General features: G+C 43.5%; 1 long non-coding RNA gene across 1 annotated transcript; it reads left to right on the top strand.

The window, feature by feature from the left end:
- Nucleotides 1-14: 14 nt before the first annotated feature.
- Nucleotides 15-6,860, top strand: LOC142464744 (uncharacterized). Its single transcript, XR_012787712.1, has 2 exons — nt 15-478; nt 6,564-6,860. It is a non-coding gene; the product is annotated as an uncharacterized LOC142464744 (long non-coding RNA).
- Nucleotides 6,861-17,509: the final 10,649 nt, after the last annotated feature.

Genomic DNA, 17,509 nt, shown 5'->3' with positions numbered 1-17,509 from the left:
GGACCGGAGACGGACGCTGGGAAGTTCACGTCATTTGCTGGGATGTCTTGGACAGGGTGCTGCAGGCACCTTGTAGGTAGCAAACTCCCTGACGCAGGCATTGGTTAACCCTTCTGCTGCCAGGCTGGGGCATGTCTGACAGGTGCTGCAGGCACCTTGTAGGTAGCAAACTCCCTGACACAGGCATTGGTTAACCAGAGGGGCCAGGTATGCATTAAAGCGAAGGGTTGGTTTCGTGAGGGTCCAGGCCTTGTTTTGGTAAAGGATGTCATGTGGGATGCCTCTGTGGTAACACAGGGGGTTGAAAGGCAGTCTCGTAAAGTGGGGTCACTGGGTTAATTAATAACAGGGTTTAATGTTGTTGTGCATTTATTCAGCATAATGGGTGATTTCCATTTTGTTTCTCAGGCAGGAAAGGGTTTACAGGCAGTCCTTGGTTATCCAACGGAATCCGTTCTGGAAGTGAAACCGTTGTAAAGTGAGTCCCATGTTAATTAGTGGCTGTGAGCGTTGAATAACGCATTCAGGCGTCGAAAAATGGCCCATATGGAGGTATTGGATGTGCCATTCGTTGTAAAGTGAAACGTTGGATAGCGAGGACTACCTGTACAAGGTGATTGATATAAGTGGTTAACCCCTTTACCTCTCCTCTGTCACTAAAGGGATCTGGGTTGGAGGGGGGGTTAATGTAACTTGGTGTATATGGGAGGCTTGCCCCACCCGCTCCTCAACTTTTCCGCTTTGGGGGCAAATTAAAAATCAGCACTGTGTACATGTCTGGGACACAAGCATCAGGACTGTAAAATGAGGGCCGAGGAATGTGATGCCAGCCCTTGCGAGTCAAGTACTAATTTGTCATTGCGTGTTTTTACATCGCCACACAGATGGGGCCTCAATGTTGAACTGCACCATCTCAGCCCATGCATGCAATGTATTTTCACGGCAATATTCTTGTTTGCCCAACAGTGATGCGCATGGAGGGGTAATGGTTGATTGTATTAGGGTTCCTTGTTTTGTTTTATGGTAAAATAACAATTATGTATGTTATTTGGCTGCGCCGCTAATGATACGCATGTTTTTTTGGGGTGGTGAGGAAGGTTGCTGGCTTGGCAGGGCTGTGACGGTTTGATTTTCCTTTATTTCCCCATAATCTTCCGAACAATATGATAGCTTGCACGGTCAGGTTTATTTCCATTCATGTGATACAGTAATTCACTATGGTTAGGTTGATGTCATGGAATCTTTCTGTTGGTATACTCCTATTAAGGTAGGAAAATTCAGTCCTTATCGTTTCAGAGATAGATATATATATCTATCTAAAGCCAACTGTTTGTGCAGTGGAAGCTGAAGTGTTGATGAATCTGAAAGCTCAATTGTTTTTTTCCTGCTCTGTCAGTATGTTGCTTGCCTTAAAGACGCCTTTACTAAGGAAACACATTTGTACATTGTATTTAGACTTGTCATTGGTCCTGTCGGTGATGTTGATTAAGCAATGCAGTCGTCTGCATTTTTGAGAAAGTGAATCTGCAGGGAATACCTGCTATTATTTTTGTGTGTGTGGGACAGCACCAGAGAAAATGACCAGCAATGCGGTATTCAATAAGCTAGAGAATAAATATCCGTTCCAGACACAGAGCTTGCATGACTGAGGCTTACATGTGCCTTGATTTTTATTAACATGCCTTTTTGTTTTTTTTTTGCTTCAATCATGGGGTTTCTACCTAGCTTGCCACAATCCTGCAGTGATCTCTTATCTGCACATAGGCTTGGTATATTGTATCTGCAGAGCTCTGCAGGTAACTGCTCTTAGCATAGCTGTTTGTGTGCCTTCTCCCTGTGCATCCCGGATACTTCATTTTTTTTGTTTTGAAGCAATCCCTATGTACTACGTATTATTCTTGGTGTTAATTGTGTCGGTATCCTCCTGCTTGCAATGGAATGAGGAAGTCACAGCAGAGGGCTAAAGAAATGACTGATTGGGTTTCATTGAAGGCCTTTAGTGGAAACAGGCTATATTGAACCCCCTCAGTGCTGACAGCCTATTTTAGGTATGTTCAGCAGCAAAGTTGTTAAACACAAGTTCTCCTACATGTATATACAAGCGGCTATGATTACCCATCTAGTAGCATGTCATATTCCCTCAGAAATGGAAGATCATAAATTAGGCAATGCAAAGTTCATAGATATTGACTCCCTACTGACCATTCTAATATTCCTCCACTAGACCTTATTAATGAAATCCGTTGATTCTTCCACAATTCTTATGTTGGGTATCACTTTTTTCTTATGGTGCACGTTTTTTGTGCAACAGATGCCAGGAACAAGTGTACTAGGCCTACTTAAACATTTTTTTTTTTTTTTTTTAGACTGTTCAGGGATCTTTTTTCCTTCGGTTTTAGTCGGTGTTATGCACTTATCTATGTATTGTATTACATTTCAATGTATTGTACTCTATTCCCATCCTCCATCATACTCGTTGACGTTATTGAGATGATAAATACTTGACAGTGATATACATCGCAGCATATTCAAATGTAGGGGTTGAAGAGTTTGAATCATGGGTTTTATGGTACTTGGCCTTTCTATATGATTTTCTTTTGAGTATTTCAGGTGTTAAAACAGAGCAGGCACAAAAGTTGCAATAAAGCAGTATCTAAATGTGTGTGTGTGGGTGTGTGACCATAAGCAGAATGAATGGATAGTGTCCGTCAAATACCTAATAATTGTAATCATCCTCCTTTTTTAATATTTTTTATTTTACACTTTAAAATGTAGGCCAAGAAACTAGTTGATTAACACCTCTTTTTTCAGCCCTCCCTAAGGCCTCGGGCATGGTCAGCGCCCGTGCTGAGGCGCGCTTACGCTTACCAGTGAGCCCCTGCAGCCGCAATGAGAGCGGCTTTAGCAGGGGCTGGCGCACGCTTCCGCAAGCGTGCGGAAGTGTAGGTCTTAGAAAAAACTTTGTTTCAATCGCTCACGGGAGCTCCGTGACGTCACTGGCCCGCTCCCCCGACACACCCCCGGATGGCGCGCTAACCAAGGCCAGGGAAAACACCCGCTTTCCCTCAGCCTGAGCGCACCTCCGCACGGCTGCGGCAACCCTGGACACAGCCTAAGGCTGCGCTTATAGTGCCCGCGATGCGACGTCTCCCGAAAACAAATTCATTGTTGCTGGTGCAAGCACTTTTAGTAAGCGCGACGGCGACAAAGCGACGCGGCAAAGCGATTTTTGGTAGCCATAAATATTTGATTTTTCAGGGGCTGTTGCCTCATGTGACAGCCCCTGGACCAATCAGTAGCCTGGTCGCCCACGCCGCCGCCGCAAAGCGAAATACAACTTTCGCTTGTGGCGACGGGTGATGTCACGCGTCGCTCTTGCGGGCACTATACGCGCGGCCTAAGTCCTCTCCGTGTGTGTTTGTTGTAGCTACATCTGAGGGGAAAACTATGGGGTCTACTGTGTAACCCAAGTAATTATCTATTCATTTACATAACTGAACCTTATCAAATACTTTACACAAACAATCCATTGAATACGACAATTAGTAAAACTGAATTATATTGAAAATGAATTGAAAACCAACATACCTGTACAGCACTTTATGAAAAGTAAAAGCACCCAGTCAAATAATGCTATCTATTTATCAGTTAAGATGTTTTTAGTAACTTTTGGGCCTAAAACACACCAACAAATATTCAATGAAATATACAAAATAGACTGCATTTGTTAAGGGATAGATAAAACATAATGTCAGTTTGGTAAGAATGTTACTGTGGTTCGAAAATTATATTGCATCTGTTAAGTTACATGTGCAATTCCACCTAGGACCAAATTAAACTAATAGCAGCGATTATCCTTATCATGTTAAAAGTAATGGCTTTAAACTTTATACAATTAAAACCATAAGTAGGTTTCAATTATTTTTGTTAAAGTTGATGCTTTCAATTTTTGTAAACACTCTAACTTGATATTTTTGGTGGGTAGTTCTGCCCTCGTTTTTCTTAACTTTATCTTGTCCTGGTTTTTCTTGTGGGCTATATCCGTTATGTATTGAGTGTGAATAGATTTTCTAACCTGGGGGGTGGGGGAGTAGCCAAGATCTGGGATAATGTCGCCCCGCTGCTGAGTCCCTGCTGACTCCCTGCTGTGAGTGAAAACAATAAACTTTTTCAGACTCTCCAAAATTATTTTGAAGTACTCATACTTGTTGGACTTAATTGGTTTTAAAGTAATCAACCACCCACTTTTAACCTCTTAGAACTTTCACTAGTATTCGTTCACATTGTTTCTGTATGAGGCTCTACTTCGTAAAGGCATTTGTCAGAAAATGTACAATTTTTGAGGCACCAAAATGCTTGCTGTTTTGTCAGGCTTGAGTGAACTGCTACTTTTATTTTGAACTAGATCATTGTTTTCCTGTCGCTGTTTGTTTTCATAGGGTCTTGAAGCTACAAGACCATCATTGCATAATAAGATCCAGTACCATAACTCGGTGTCAGGCACATGGAAGGAGTTGGCACAGCTGGCAGCTTAGCTGCTCAATAATTAGATGCATGATATTTGGCACCTTTATTATGTAGGCTCATTTGGTTTGAGTTTTGCAAAAAAATAGAAGTTTAAAAGTATAACGTATTTCCATGATATTGGAAGAGAGTAACGCTGACGGAATGTTTTGTTGGTTTTCTTCCTAAACTAGATACACACAATAAATTATGGTGAATAAAAAAGTGCTAAAAACACTCCACCATCTAGAAAATATAAGTGGTATTTTTGGGCCCATTTACATGTCTCAGACAGCAGAATGGGTTATTTGGTCGGCAGCATTTCCCAGCGATCAAATAACAGCCGGCGTTTGGCCGCAGACAGACCTCTCCCTCCGTCCTCCTTAAAGGGTTAAGGTTTTCAGAGTAGGGGGGTAGCGTTAGTATCAGTGGTTAACAGGGTGTTTTAGGGTAAGGGTTAAGGTTGCGGACTTACCTTAGCGGCTAGGTGAGTTGCGGTCATAGAGAGACAGATCCAGAATCTCTCAGCATGCAATGCTTCCACTGCAGCCAGGTATTCTGGGTAATGACATGCAAATGAGGACTCCCTGTGTGCCACTTTTGCTTCTTATTCATTTTAACATGGATTCCTGTAAGTACATGCGTGCTGTTTTGCACAGCCTGCCATTACCCAGAATCCCTGCCTGTAGTGGAAGCATTTTATACTGAGAGAGTGTGGGAAAATGCAGGGTTACACACCTGTCTGAAATAAGTGAATGTGCTCACAAGTGGTATTTGTATCTGCTGTAAATTCTATGGTGGAGTGTTTTTGTCACTTTTTTTACTCGCCATAACTTACTTTGCAAAGCCAGTAATCAACCTCACACTGGTGACAACCAAATGTCAAAACAGCTGTCTGTGCCTATGTTTGCTGACTATGCACTTCTTTAACTTTGGCTCGACGGAAAAAACTGTGTAATACGGTATGCATAAACTATAGGTATTCATGTTAAAATGGACAAGACGCAAAATCCCTGGCTGCAGTTGAAGCATTGTATGCTAAGAGATAATGGGGAAAGCCAGGGTTGCAGACCTGACTGGGACATGGAAATGTACTCAAGTGATATTTTTATTTGCTTCCTAAACTAGAAACATTTCTGTATAAAATATGGTAAGCTCATCCATTTCACACACACATCCTGCCAGCAACATTATACAGGACTTGTGTACATTTTTTACGCCGTCTATTATAAACATCATCTTTAAACCTAAAACCTGTGAGTGTGGGCAGCACATAGAACATGTTGGTGATTGAGCGGCCTACTCTTTGCTGCAATCACTGTTTTTTCGTTATTAAAAGTGTAAGCAACAATTTGCAAATGATTGTAGCCCTCTTAGGCTGCATCCATAGAGCCTCAGCCCGCGCTGACGCCTGCGGACGCTCACGTGAGCCCCCTCTAAAGACATCCTCTTTGAGGTTGCAGGGGCTCAGTGCGGAGCATCAGCGTGGCTTCCCCTGCTATGGACGTGGCCTTAGGCCTTGCCCCCGCTGCATGCTGCAGCGTCCGCTGTGGCGGACGCTGCGCTCACCAGAGCCCTCCCCGCAACGGCGCCGGGCACGCTGCGAGGGGGGGGGCCGCAGCGCTCGCGCGAGAGCTACTCCTGCTCTCAATAGAATTGAGAGCAGGAACTCGCGTCGAGCGGCTAGGCACGCCCCCCGGCGGTTCAGCCAATGAGGGCGAACCTGCCGGGTGACGTCATGGCCGCGCCCCGTCACTCCTCCGGCACGCCCCCCCCGGTCTCTGCTCCTGCAGTGAGCTGCAGACCGGGGAATCTCCGGAACGCGCAGCCGAAAGCGCGGGCGCGCATTAGAGCGCCGTGACCGGGGCCTTAGCCTTAGTGTTTATGGCCTTGCATTATTGTTAATCTGGGAAATATGTAAGAGCATATTCTTTTATTTCAATTTTATAGGTTAATATAAAAGTATAGTTACAATAATGCAACCACTGAAAATATGTTCAATGTAGTTAAATATCTATATATCAATCCATTTTACATTCTGTTGCTGACTGTGTTTTTAGTGCTTCCAAGGCACTTCTTCTCCTGAAGAAACCGCAATACGGAGAAACGCGTAGAGTGAGGCTGAAGAGAAAACTCCCACAGGATCGGAGTCCCCCAGAGCAGATGACGTCACTTCCGGTTTCCGGTTTGGGTGAGACGCACCGGTGACACGCACGCCCGCCGAGGCAGAGGGGGGACTGAGAGAGCAGCTCATTCATTGCTGAGATCCAACCTGTGTGATCAAAACGCTTAATACCTTTTTAAACCATGTGAGTGTATTGCACATATACTTACTTTTAAAGAGATTTTGTACAGTCTGCACTATGTCCGTTTTATTATTCACTTAAGGTCTCCAGCACTTACCATTCCACTTACCTGTCTGACGGTCCAACGGGCTGCCACACATAAAGAAACCTTTATGGGAACGTTGCTCACTCTACACTTGTGAGTATTTAGCACACTGCATCTTGATATTAATCACATTAAAATCACAGTACTGCACCATCAGGGAATTTTCTTCTGTTTTTACATGACTTTGCGCTTCCTGATGACCTTCACCTCCTTCATATTCCCAATGATGCCTGTTTTCACTACTGCTATTGACATACACCATATAGTTTCTGTATTTTTCACCATTAGCTGATAACATTTAAAGGGACAGTATCCCGTTGGAGCAAATTGAACTAAAACTACTGACAACCAAGGCTTTTGGGATTATGTATACCTAGTTTTTGTTTACTTACCAAAAACAAGAGGTGTATGCACATCAAGTGGAAAAACCGCCCACCTTAATTACAGTACAAATAAATTGTGTGAAGCTGGTGCATGTAAGAATAACATATATCAAATATGTGAAAAAGGAGTGGTCAAAAGCTGACAACTCCCTAAGTACCCTGCTTACTGTACTCCGTATATATCCACCTTTATTGGTGCGGTGTAAATACCCAAGTACACAAATTGTAGGTGACCATACGGCATCAATCATGATTAGCAACTGCTCCCATCACTGTGGAAGGACAGATGCTACTAAAACCCATATTTGGCTAGAAAATAATAAATCTTTATTAAATTATAATGTGGACGACGCAAGACTCACATAAAAATAAAATGAATAAAAACTCCAATCGTGCAACAACCTAATTTTGTGATATAACAGCTATTATAACTACTGACAAAAGTGCTTCCCCCTCTGTGTGGTGATTACAATGGCATCTGGCATTACAATGCCTCTCCAATGCACCAGTGGGAGTATTAACGGATACTACATCAGTAGCACCCTTTCTGTGAAGTACTTCCACACATTTCCCCTTAGCTGCCACCCTCCAGCTTTAGAGACTGACCTCTTGTTTTAGCACTTCTCTTTCTTTGGAACATGATTCTTTACTGTACAGTACTCTGTTGAATCTCTTTATTTGAAAGTTTCAATCATATACCCCCTCTTCCTTCTATCCATTAAGATGTACATTTTTGAAGTCTTGTCTTAGAAGTATGAAACGTTAACACTCTTGTTCCGCGTTTGACGTTTGTGATGCTGTACAATTGTTTTTTAATCTTTACCCAAGTTCTGAATTGACTGGATGGTGATTAGGGCTTGAAAAATACCACAATGAATCGCCAGTCAAGAAAAAGCCACTTGTCCACCACAAGCTTTACATAAAACACAGGAGTTATTAGCCTAAATAAACACACTCTCATTCTCTTCAAATATACAAATTTATGTTTTGCCATACAGAACTACCTTCTAGCCATATACACCTTCCCTGCTTTCCCCCCTCGCTTCCAATAACCATACAGGCCCCTCGCTCTTACTGCTATTGTCTGCCGCCGCGAGGCATTGTGGAATGTGACCGTCGTGAATGACAGCTATACCACTCGCGCTGTCCGTACACACCATTTGTTTTCGCACCTTTCTAAAAACATAGCTCCCCACTGGACCCTGTAATCAAGTTGTGTTAAGGATTTGTCAAGCTTTATGATGAATAAATGTAAAAAATTAAAGCAAAGTTCTTAATGTTTCTGCTTGTTACACCTTATAGTTTTTTTCCCCATGGTCAGTTGAAAGAGTGATGATGTTTGCATGAATTCCTAGATCTATTGCGTCGTGTCAACATTTGAAAAACATACTGCAGCTTTATTGCTTCATTCTTGGTTGGTTAGTGTTTTTTTGTAAATATCAGAACATGAAACATTCCCTGTAAATGTATATCTTGCAATATAAAATCATATCACTGGTCTTAGAGAGCACCATAAAATGTTAATTGTCAAATAACTTGCTTATGTTAAGCATGTGTTAAACATCACTAGCACAATATAAGTGAGTCAATTTCTTATTGATTATTTTCATATATACTATTTTAGGTGTTAAATCTCTATTATAAGGCTAGTAGAGATACAGACATCTGTTGCATTACACACATAGACTTCTCTTAAGATATGGTTATTTATCTGTTTGTATTGTGGGGAAGGCTTTTTTTTTGTTTATATAACTTTGATTTTATTGTTTTTTTTCAAACAATACAAATACAATGATGACATCTATTATATTTTCCACATTCATGTTGTTCCAGTATCGAGTACCAAACACCAACTAACAAAGAATGGTATTGGAGGAGGGAAGGGAAGACAAAAGGGTCGAGTAGGGGGGAAGGGAGAGCGGGTTGTGGCGTGGGTCTGTCCCCCGACACAGGTCCCTTGTTGACTCTCTTAGCTCTTTATCTATCTATCTTAAAGGCTGTAAACTTATTCAGTCTTCCATTCTGGAAGAATGTCTCCGGTTCTGAACCCCATTAATCCTTACTGGCCGCTAACCCCTGACTTACCCTCTATATTCCCCAGCTCATGCCCCCTTCAACGGAGAACGCATCTACTACTATCATAGCCATATTGTATCTCGCTCTACCCCCGGGATGTACGTCTGGGCCAGCCAAGGCGTCCAGGTTTTTAGATAATTTCTGCCAGTGTCATTAACTAGAGAATTTGGAATTACCCAGTATACCGAGGCTGCTAACAGGTAGTGCACACACTTTATGGCAACTTGATTGAAGAGAGACCCAGCAATGATTAATGAAACAATAAGCCTCCGGTATTGAAAACAGGGAGTTGGGTAATAGTAAGCCGGATAGAGGTACAGGGGGACACCTCCCTAAGTGGCGCCCCCAAGTAAATCACAGCCCGGCACTAACCGCCTCAATAATCTCCCTGAAATACCGCGTGGAGGTTAGGAGTACTCACGAAAAAGCCGTCCCTGTTGGTGCAGGGAATTCTGCAGCGGCTTCCTCCTCTGGTGTAGCTGGCGTCAGCGTGCTCCTCCGGAAATGATGACACAGGAAGAAGGGGGTAGGATGGTCCGTGGTTCACAGCAACTTCAGCAGCCAACGCATGGATGTCTAAAAAAACTTTATTGATCGCTAGCAGCAAACATCAGGCAACCACTCTAACATGTTTCGTCCAGGCTATGGACTTTTTCGATCAATAAAGTTTTTTTAGACATCCATGCGTTGGCTGCTGAAGTTGCTGTGAACCACGGACCATCCTACCACCTTCTTCCAGTGTCATTAACTAAACTCGTTAATTTCTTCATCTGGCACACAAACCAAATTCTGTTCCTGATCTTGGGAATTGGTGGAATTTCGGATTGTTTCCATAATGCTGCGATCTCGCACCGCCTTGCTGTTGCGAAATGTGCAACTAATTTACTGCTTGATTTGCTTAGGCCCGGTGTTGGTCTATTCAGGAGGAACAGCCACGGGTCCAAGGGGATTGCGAGGTTTAAGATCCTCTGAAGCCAATCTCTAATCGCTTGCCATATAGGGCTAATCTGCGGGCAAGACCACAGCATGTGTAACAGGTCAGCTGATTCTCCGCACTGTCTAGGTCACAGCGTGGAGTATCCTGGGATAAATTTAGATAATTTCATAGGGGTGAGATACCAACGCATTAATACCTTATATGCGTTCTCCCTTAATGTGGTGCAAACTGAGCTCTTGGCTACTGCCGTCAATATTTTTGACCATTCTTCATCTAGGGTCTGTGGGGAAGGCTTTTTAAGGGAACATCAACATTTGTTAACTAGTACCCCTGATGAAGCATGTACGGTGTGAGAAATGTGTGCAGATCACAAGGTCGTTATGCTCTTGCGTGTGGATTAACACAGTCCAGGTACCGAGCATGCATGCTCTTTTCTGTATTCCAGCTAAGGGTGTTTGGGCTCTGTTATTGTTTATGAATATTTGCCACTATTTTCTAGATAAGTTACGGATGTAATCCTTTTATATTAATATACTAATTTGAATACTTACACCTGCTTTATCTTGTTTTTTTTTTTTTTGTTGTTTTTTTTTTTTAAGTTTTAATCATTCATAATTTTGGTGTAACATTTTGGCTTATGGAGTATTTTATTACAGCCCCTTAGCAGCAATCAGGGATGTGATTCAAATAATTGGCAATTTAATTGACCATTTACCTATATAACCATTTTTTATTATGGTGGTTTGGACTACAAAACATTCCATTAATAGAAAAATGAAAGTAGGTATTCAGATTGTTATTTTTGTTCTGTTCCTTTTGAGTGACTAGAGATTTTCGGTAAAGCTAATTGGTGCATGTAGTTCTCAATATCTTGGTATTATGAAATCATGTAAATTGAACAAGCTTATTTGGATTAGGGTGTACATGTATTCTGCATAATTAGTTTTATCTTTAATAGATGAGTTTGTGGATTTCATTCCCGCATCAGCCAGTTATGTTAAATCTGTGTGATAATTGACAAATCAATCTTTGTGGCTCAAATTACCTACGTCTTTAACATTACAATTGTTATAATCATATTTGTCATTTATGAACTCTGCATTTAGAAATCCAATACAACAACCCGATTAGGTTGGTAGCTTTTATTATGTATTATGTATGCTTTTTGGTATGTGTATGGTACTTGATTACCTATCACTTTGGTCAAACTGTTAAGATAAGTCCATTCTAAAATCTTAGGTTGAGAAGCAAATCTACAATATGTATATGTAAGCTAAAAAACAGGGAACAACCAAAAGGTTGAAAGAGGGTACATACAGCACAACCCTTAAACGACTTGCAGAAGATACCTTCTCGAGGTAAACAACAACGCAATTTTTATTATTACTATTTGACTTTATTACATCATGCAGAAAATACAAAATGTTAGGCTCCACACAGCCTTTTCTCAGGTAAGTGGTTAAGTGCCTGTACCCTCTTCAACCTTTTGGTTGTTCTCTGTTTTGTATTCACTGATGTGGCCACACCTATGGGCAGAGGAGGATCTAGGTATGTGCGCTCTTCTCCCCCCCCCCCCCCCATTTTTACAGAAGGAATGAGAGTTGTTGATTGAGGGGGTTCAATTCCTAGGTCGGTAGCCCTGCAAGTCGTCTCTCTCCCCCACCCACCCCTTTCTCTCACGCTCAATTCCACCCTCCTCGCCCCCATTCTACCTCATCCTTCCTTCACCTAACAGTCTGTCATCCCCTCCCCCACTCTCCCTCTCTCCCACCATCCCCCCACCAGTCTCTCTCTGCCCCCCTCCCCACCACCAGTCTGTCTTCTCTTCCCAACACACTCTCAACCCCGCCTTTCAACAGTTTCTCTCAACAACCCGCCTCCACAAGTCTCCCTTAACACCCCCCAAGTCCCTACTTGTGGAGCAGGGGGTTCAGACCTGGCTGCAGAAATCTGGGAGTTGTCTGACTTTTGACTTGGAGCCACCCCTGCCCTCTCCTGTCGCCACATTGCTCTCTGCTGGCTTCCTTCTCTGCTGCCACAGGCACGCTCGCGCTGCCTCTCCTCCCGCCGACTTCCTGCACCCCCTAACCCTTTGCACCCGGAGCAGCTGCCTCTCTTGCACCCACTCATTCTGGTTCTGCCTATGGGTAATAGCAACCGTAAACGTTTGAGTTTATGTATATCTGCCCTCTTGTATAGCTTTTCTCTTTTTGGATGTATATGCAAGTATGTTTTTGCAGATACTGTATACCGTATTGGCCTGAATACACTTTAGGGTCATATTATGTGCGAGGCCGTACTATATTCGGGCCCATACTTTTGCCAAAGCGTTTTAAGCCTGCTGCCACATCAAGGCATAAACATTAGCAGGTTTAACCAAAGGGTTAAACTAAATGACCCCTTTTCAAGAGAATATATAAAGTAGGTATTTCACTGTGTATTTTTGTCATATTGGATGTAGCTTTGGGCTTCTTTGTTTTTTGTTGTATACATTTAGCCACGCGCTTGCTGGGTATCTGTGTGTTTATTAGCCTTATACATTCACCTACTCTTGGAGGGTGATGTGCAGACTGATACTGCAGTGTAATACAGGGGAGCGCAAACTTTTTGTGCTGCGCCCCCCTGTCACTCTGCCCCCGGCTCTCGCGCCCCCCTGCCTACTTTCATTCGCGTCAGATGACGCTGCGTGGGCGTGTGACGTCAGGTCACATGGTGCCGCGGCGTCTATTGACGCCGCGTTGCCATGGCGACGCAACACAGACGGCTGAATCCCGGTAAGTAAACAGTTGCAGGGGCCTCACGCGATCCCCGGCATTTAATTTAAATGCCTGGGGGAAGAGCGCGGGGCCTCTGCAACTGCCTGCGCCCCCCGAGCACAATCTCCCGCCCCCCCTGGGGGTCGCGCCCCCCACTTTGCGCACCGCTGGTGTAATTTACCTGTACTAATTGGGGAATTGGTAGGGGCTCTCTCCTTGTTTTTATTTTAGCCTGATTGGTAGGAGCGCAGGAATAGTTATTTTGTTTTTAAATTGTAAATGCTGTATGCAACACAAGTCTTACAGTTTTTGTTTTCTTACCCACCTGGACTTTGTACATGATTTGTAATAATAGCATGCACGTATTCTGTATATATATTTTTTTAAATTACTTTTTCTTTTGCTGGCCGTAGCAGCCAGTCTGAGCTCGGCCTTGGGCACCGTTCACACTGCGCACTTTGCGACGTGCGAGCGCGCGTTCGTCACCGACCCCTGGCGGCCAATGGTAGTGTTCAGTCTTGAAACTACCATTGGCTGCAAAGTGCGGCGTCAACGCTGCTGCAGTCGCGGGAGTCTTTTCAATCTGTGATCTCCTGCTGCAGCAGCGTGACGTCAGTTTCAGCAGCCAATCAATGCCCAGACGTTTTACATTGATTGGCTGCTGAAATTGTGGGGACGGCAGTGACGAGGGAAATAAATAAAATAAAACTAGCTTCGGGGACACGGGGACACACCCTGGTCCCCGCTACTCACACCCCCCCCCCCCCCCGGTCCCCGCTGCGCGCACCCCCCCCCCCCCGGTCTGCACACCCTGCCCCCCGCCGCAACCCAACTCCTGCAGCTTGAGCAGAGATCGCTGGGATGCAGGAGCGCGCGGCGTAGGCGCGCATGGAAGCGCACGGGCGTAGCAGGCAGTGTGAGCTCGGCCTTAGGCTGCGCTTATAGTGCCGGCTACGCATGACATCACCCATCTCCGTAGCCCTTGCAAAAGTTGTTATTTGAGTTTGGGAGACCGTCTCTTGCTACAAGGGGAGTGACGTCAGGCAAGGGGGAAGGCAGAGTGGCGGAGACGAGCACGGGGAAGGCTAAAATGAAGAGTTGTAATTTCTGTTTGTAGGCTGAATTTACTTTAAATTACGGGAGAATTTACTATTTTAAAGTTGTTAATATAGTGTGTTTCATTTGACAGACACACAATCACACACAAGGCCGCCAACAGAAATTATGGAGCCAGGACAAATGAAAGGAGCAGGCGCCCCCACCCCCCCAACCCATAGCACACCTACCACGGACATTTTTTTTTGGCGCGCAACTATTACTTAACCCCCCAATACATATAAAAATACCCCCCAATACATATAAAAATACACCCCCACCCACCCAATACAAATATACCCCAATCCCCCCAATACATATACAAATATACCCCAACCCCCTCAATACATTTACAAATATACCCCAACCCCCCCAATACATATAAAAAATACCCCAACCCCACAATACATCTACAAAAATACCCCAACCCCCCAATACAGCTAAAAAAATACCCCAACCCCCCAATACATATATAAAATACACCCCCAATACATATATCAAATACACCCCCAATACATATATCAAATACACCCCCAATACATATATAAAATACACCCCCAATACATATATAAAATACACCCCCAATACATATAAAAATCAGGCGTACCTTGGGGATGCTCTCAGGTCAGGCCGGTGGCTGCGGGGGGTGGGGAGGGCAGTGTGCTGGTGGCTGCAGGGGAGGGGGCGGTGTTGCGGGGGGCTGTGACTGCGGGGACTAGCGGTGCTGCGGGGGCCGGTGGCTGTGGGGGCGGCTAGCGGGGCTGTGGCAGGCGGGTGGGGAGGGGGGTTGTGGGTTTCACAGTCTCATTGCCTTAGAGAAGGGACAGGCTAGGTTTGTAAGAAAAAGATTAACATTCATTCTTCCTTTCAAGATTCCTGCTGGAGAAAAAAATTGAATGTTGCTTTTTGAATTTGTTAGTTTTATTTGAACTGTTTGTTTTAGCAATGATCGCATTTGTTTAAAATGTCCACTAACACTAATTTCTGACAGACAGTCATAATAACCTTTTTAACTTTCTCGTAAAATCAGTAGTTATAGCCAATTTTACTGTTAGTAATTTTTGCCCTACAAATGGTAAGTGCAATGATGTTGGTATTTTAATTGCATCAGACTGTAAAACAAAACAGTACTTCACACAGTCTAAACTATTTGCCTTCAGAGTCTTTCTGCGTGTCTTTATTTCTTCTTTTTTCTTTTTATAGCTGAGCTGATGGAGTAAATGTTATAAAAGTGGCGATTTTCAATTGAATTTCATAATAAAGTACTTTAACTGATTTGAATGTGCTAGAGGTGAAAACACTAAGTATTGACATGTTTCTGCATTGAAAGGCATATGTGGTGTGTGTTTGTGGGAATATATAGTGCATATCCATATTCTATAGTTTTGAATGATTTGAGAGAAAACATTCAGGCATTGTATTTGCTGTGTCATACGGACTAATTTTGTTTGTACTCATCACAGCAATACGTCACCTACTTATAATTTAATTGCTGCAATCTGCAGACAGGGAAACCATTAAAAAAAACAAAATCAATGCAAAACGTCTTTATGTAATAGGAGTGATCCTTGTGAGGTTGTTTGACGATGGAGGCCTACGCAGCTGCTCAGTAGGACTTTTTGATCGACAGAATTTAATGCAAAGTAGTACAGTGAAATGGTAAACAATAGTGGCTAGAATACAATAATGTTCATCTAAAAATCAGTCATCACCACATCTTGGTCAATATTACATTTTTTTTAAATTTATTTTTAATTTGACAAATATAACCATTTTGAAATCCATGGAGTCTTTTGCCGGTTTGTGTTGCTCCCGCAACAGCCTTAAACTTGGGAAGGTTTCATGTTCTTGGGCTTTTTCCTTCTGTACACTTTGACTGCTGCAGGAAGGGGAGTGCACGTCCTGCTTTACAAAGACACTTCTCCTCCTTCCGTGCCTTGGACACCTGACAAGAAAGTGGATGTTAATGATTCTGATGATGTCATCCTGTATGTGAAGCCAAATAAGCAGGGCTTGTAAAAAACAGGAGTTGGGCAAATCACTGACCTGAAAGTAATGCTGGGGGTTTCTTAGAGTTTCTCCCAAAATATTGAAAGGTTAAAAAGGGGGCATTATCCTATAGGCCCTGGAGTCCCATTGTGATTTCCCTTTTTCCTGTTTGTTTTTCCTTTTGTGAATAAATCTCTCTGGCAGTACTGTGTGAGGTGGAGCTACTATTAAGGAGGTTCCCCAGGTCCTGGCTAGTTTGGAGTAAGTTATCCCCACTTCAAATGGGAAGGTCCCCTTTTTAATCTTAGGTGGGGGATCTGCCGTAAATCCCACATTCCCTGTGTGGGGGTATGATGTCCCCTTCCCCCCCAGCATTTAATGACTGTTACTATGGGTGGAGCCTTTGTGATGGTCCTACAAAGTTACATGGTTGTACAACTAGAAATAGAGGAACACAATATAATTTATTAAATATACGTAAAAATAATTTGAAACTATAAAAGATAATCTACGGGACCTGTTGTAAAAAGCATACGTGGTTTGTATTATGAATATTATATGTATTGGGGCTTGAACATTGCTAGCACAAAAAAACTGTACTCTCAGGCCTACAAACACCAGCTGCTCTTAAAGCAGCACTCCAAGCGACAGTGTGTAACTTTTAATGGGTTTGATACAAGGGGTCTCCGAAGCTGAACCACGTTTTTTCACCTACGTGGACCCCCTACTTCCTGAGATAATTACCTTCATAGATGCTGCTGGTAGGAGTCCTGGCTGGGTACACAATTTGTCAGTTTAAAAGTCCTGCCGGCCAATAGGAAGCCGCGATTTCTCCTATTGGCCCATGATGCAGGAGCTTTAAACTGCGCTGAGATACCGGCGGCACCTACAGCGATAAGTATCTTGGGAAGCAAGTGGTCCCCGAAGCTGAAATCACCACGATTCAGCGCCGGACATCCTTTGCTTCAAACCATTTATAAACAGGAAAAAAAAACACTACCGCCGCTTGGACTGCTCCTTTAAACAGGCCTCGCCTATAGTGCCGTCGATGGCGACACGACGGGTGACGTTACCCGTCGCCGTCCCCACAGGCGAAAGTTATATTTTGCCGGGCGTCGTCGTTGCGGGTTTCCTCACATTTGATTGGTTCAAGGGCTGTCACATGAGGCGACAGCCCTTGAAAAATCACATTTTGCCAGCTACCAGTTTTCGCGACGTCGCATTGTCGCCATCGCTCTTACTATAAGTGCACGCGGCGGCAATGCATTTGTTTTCGGGCGACGTCGCCTTGCCAGCCCTATAAGCGCGGCCTTATGGTTAATAGAGCATATTTTACGCAAACATGGGGTTACCCTTCTAAAATAACATATTGTATTAAA

Source organism: Ascaphus truei, chromosome 1, assembly GCF_040206685.1.
Source record: "Ascaphus truei isolate aAscTru1 chromosome 1, aAscTru1.hap1, whole genome shotgun sequence".
NCBI lineage: Eukaryota > Metazoa > Chordata > Amphibia > Anura > Ascaphidae > Ascaphus > Ascaphus truei.
Note: the sequence above shows the minus strand (reverse complement) of the source record. Positions and strands in the feature narration are given on the sequence as shown.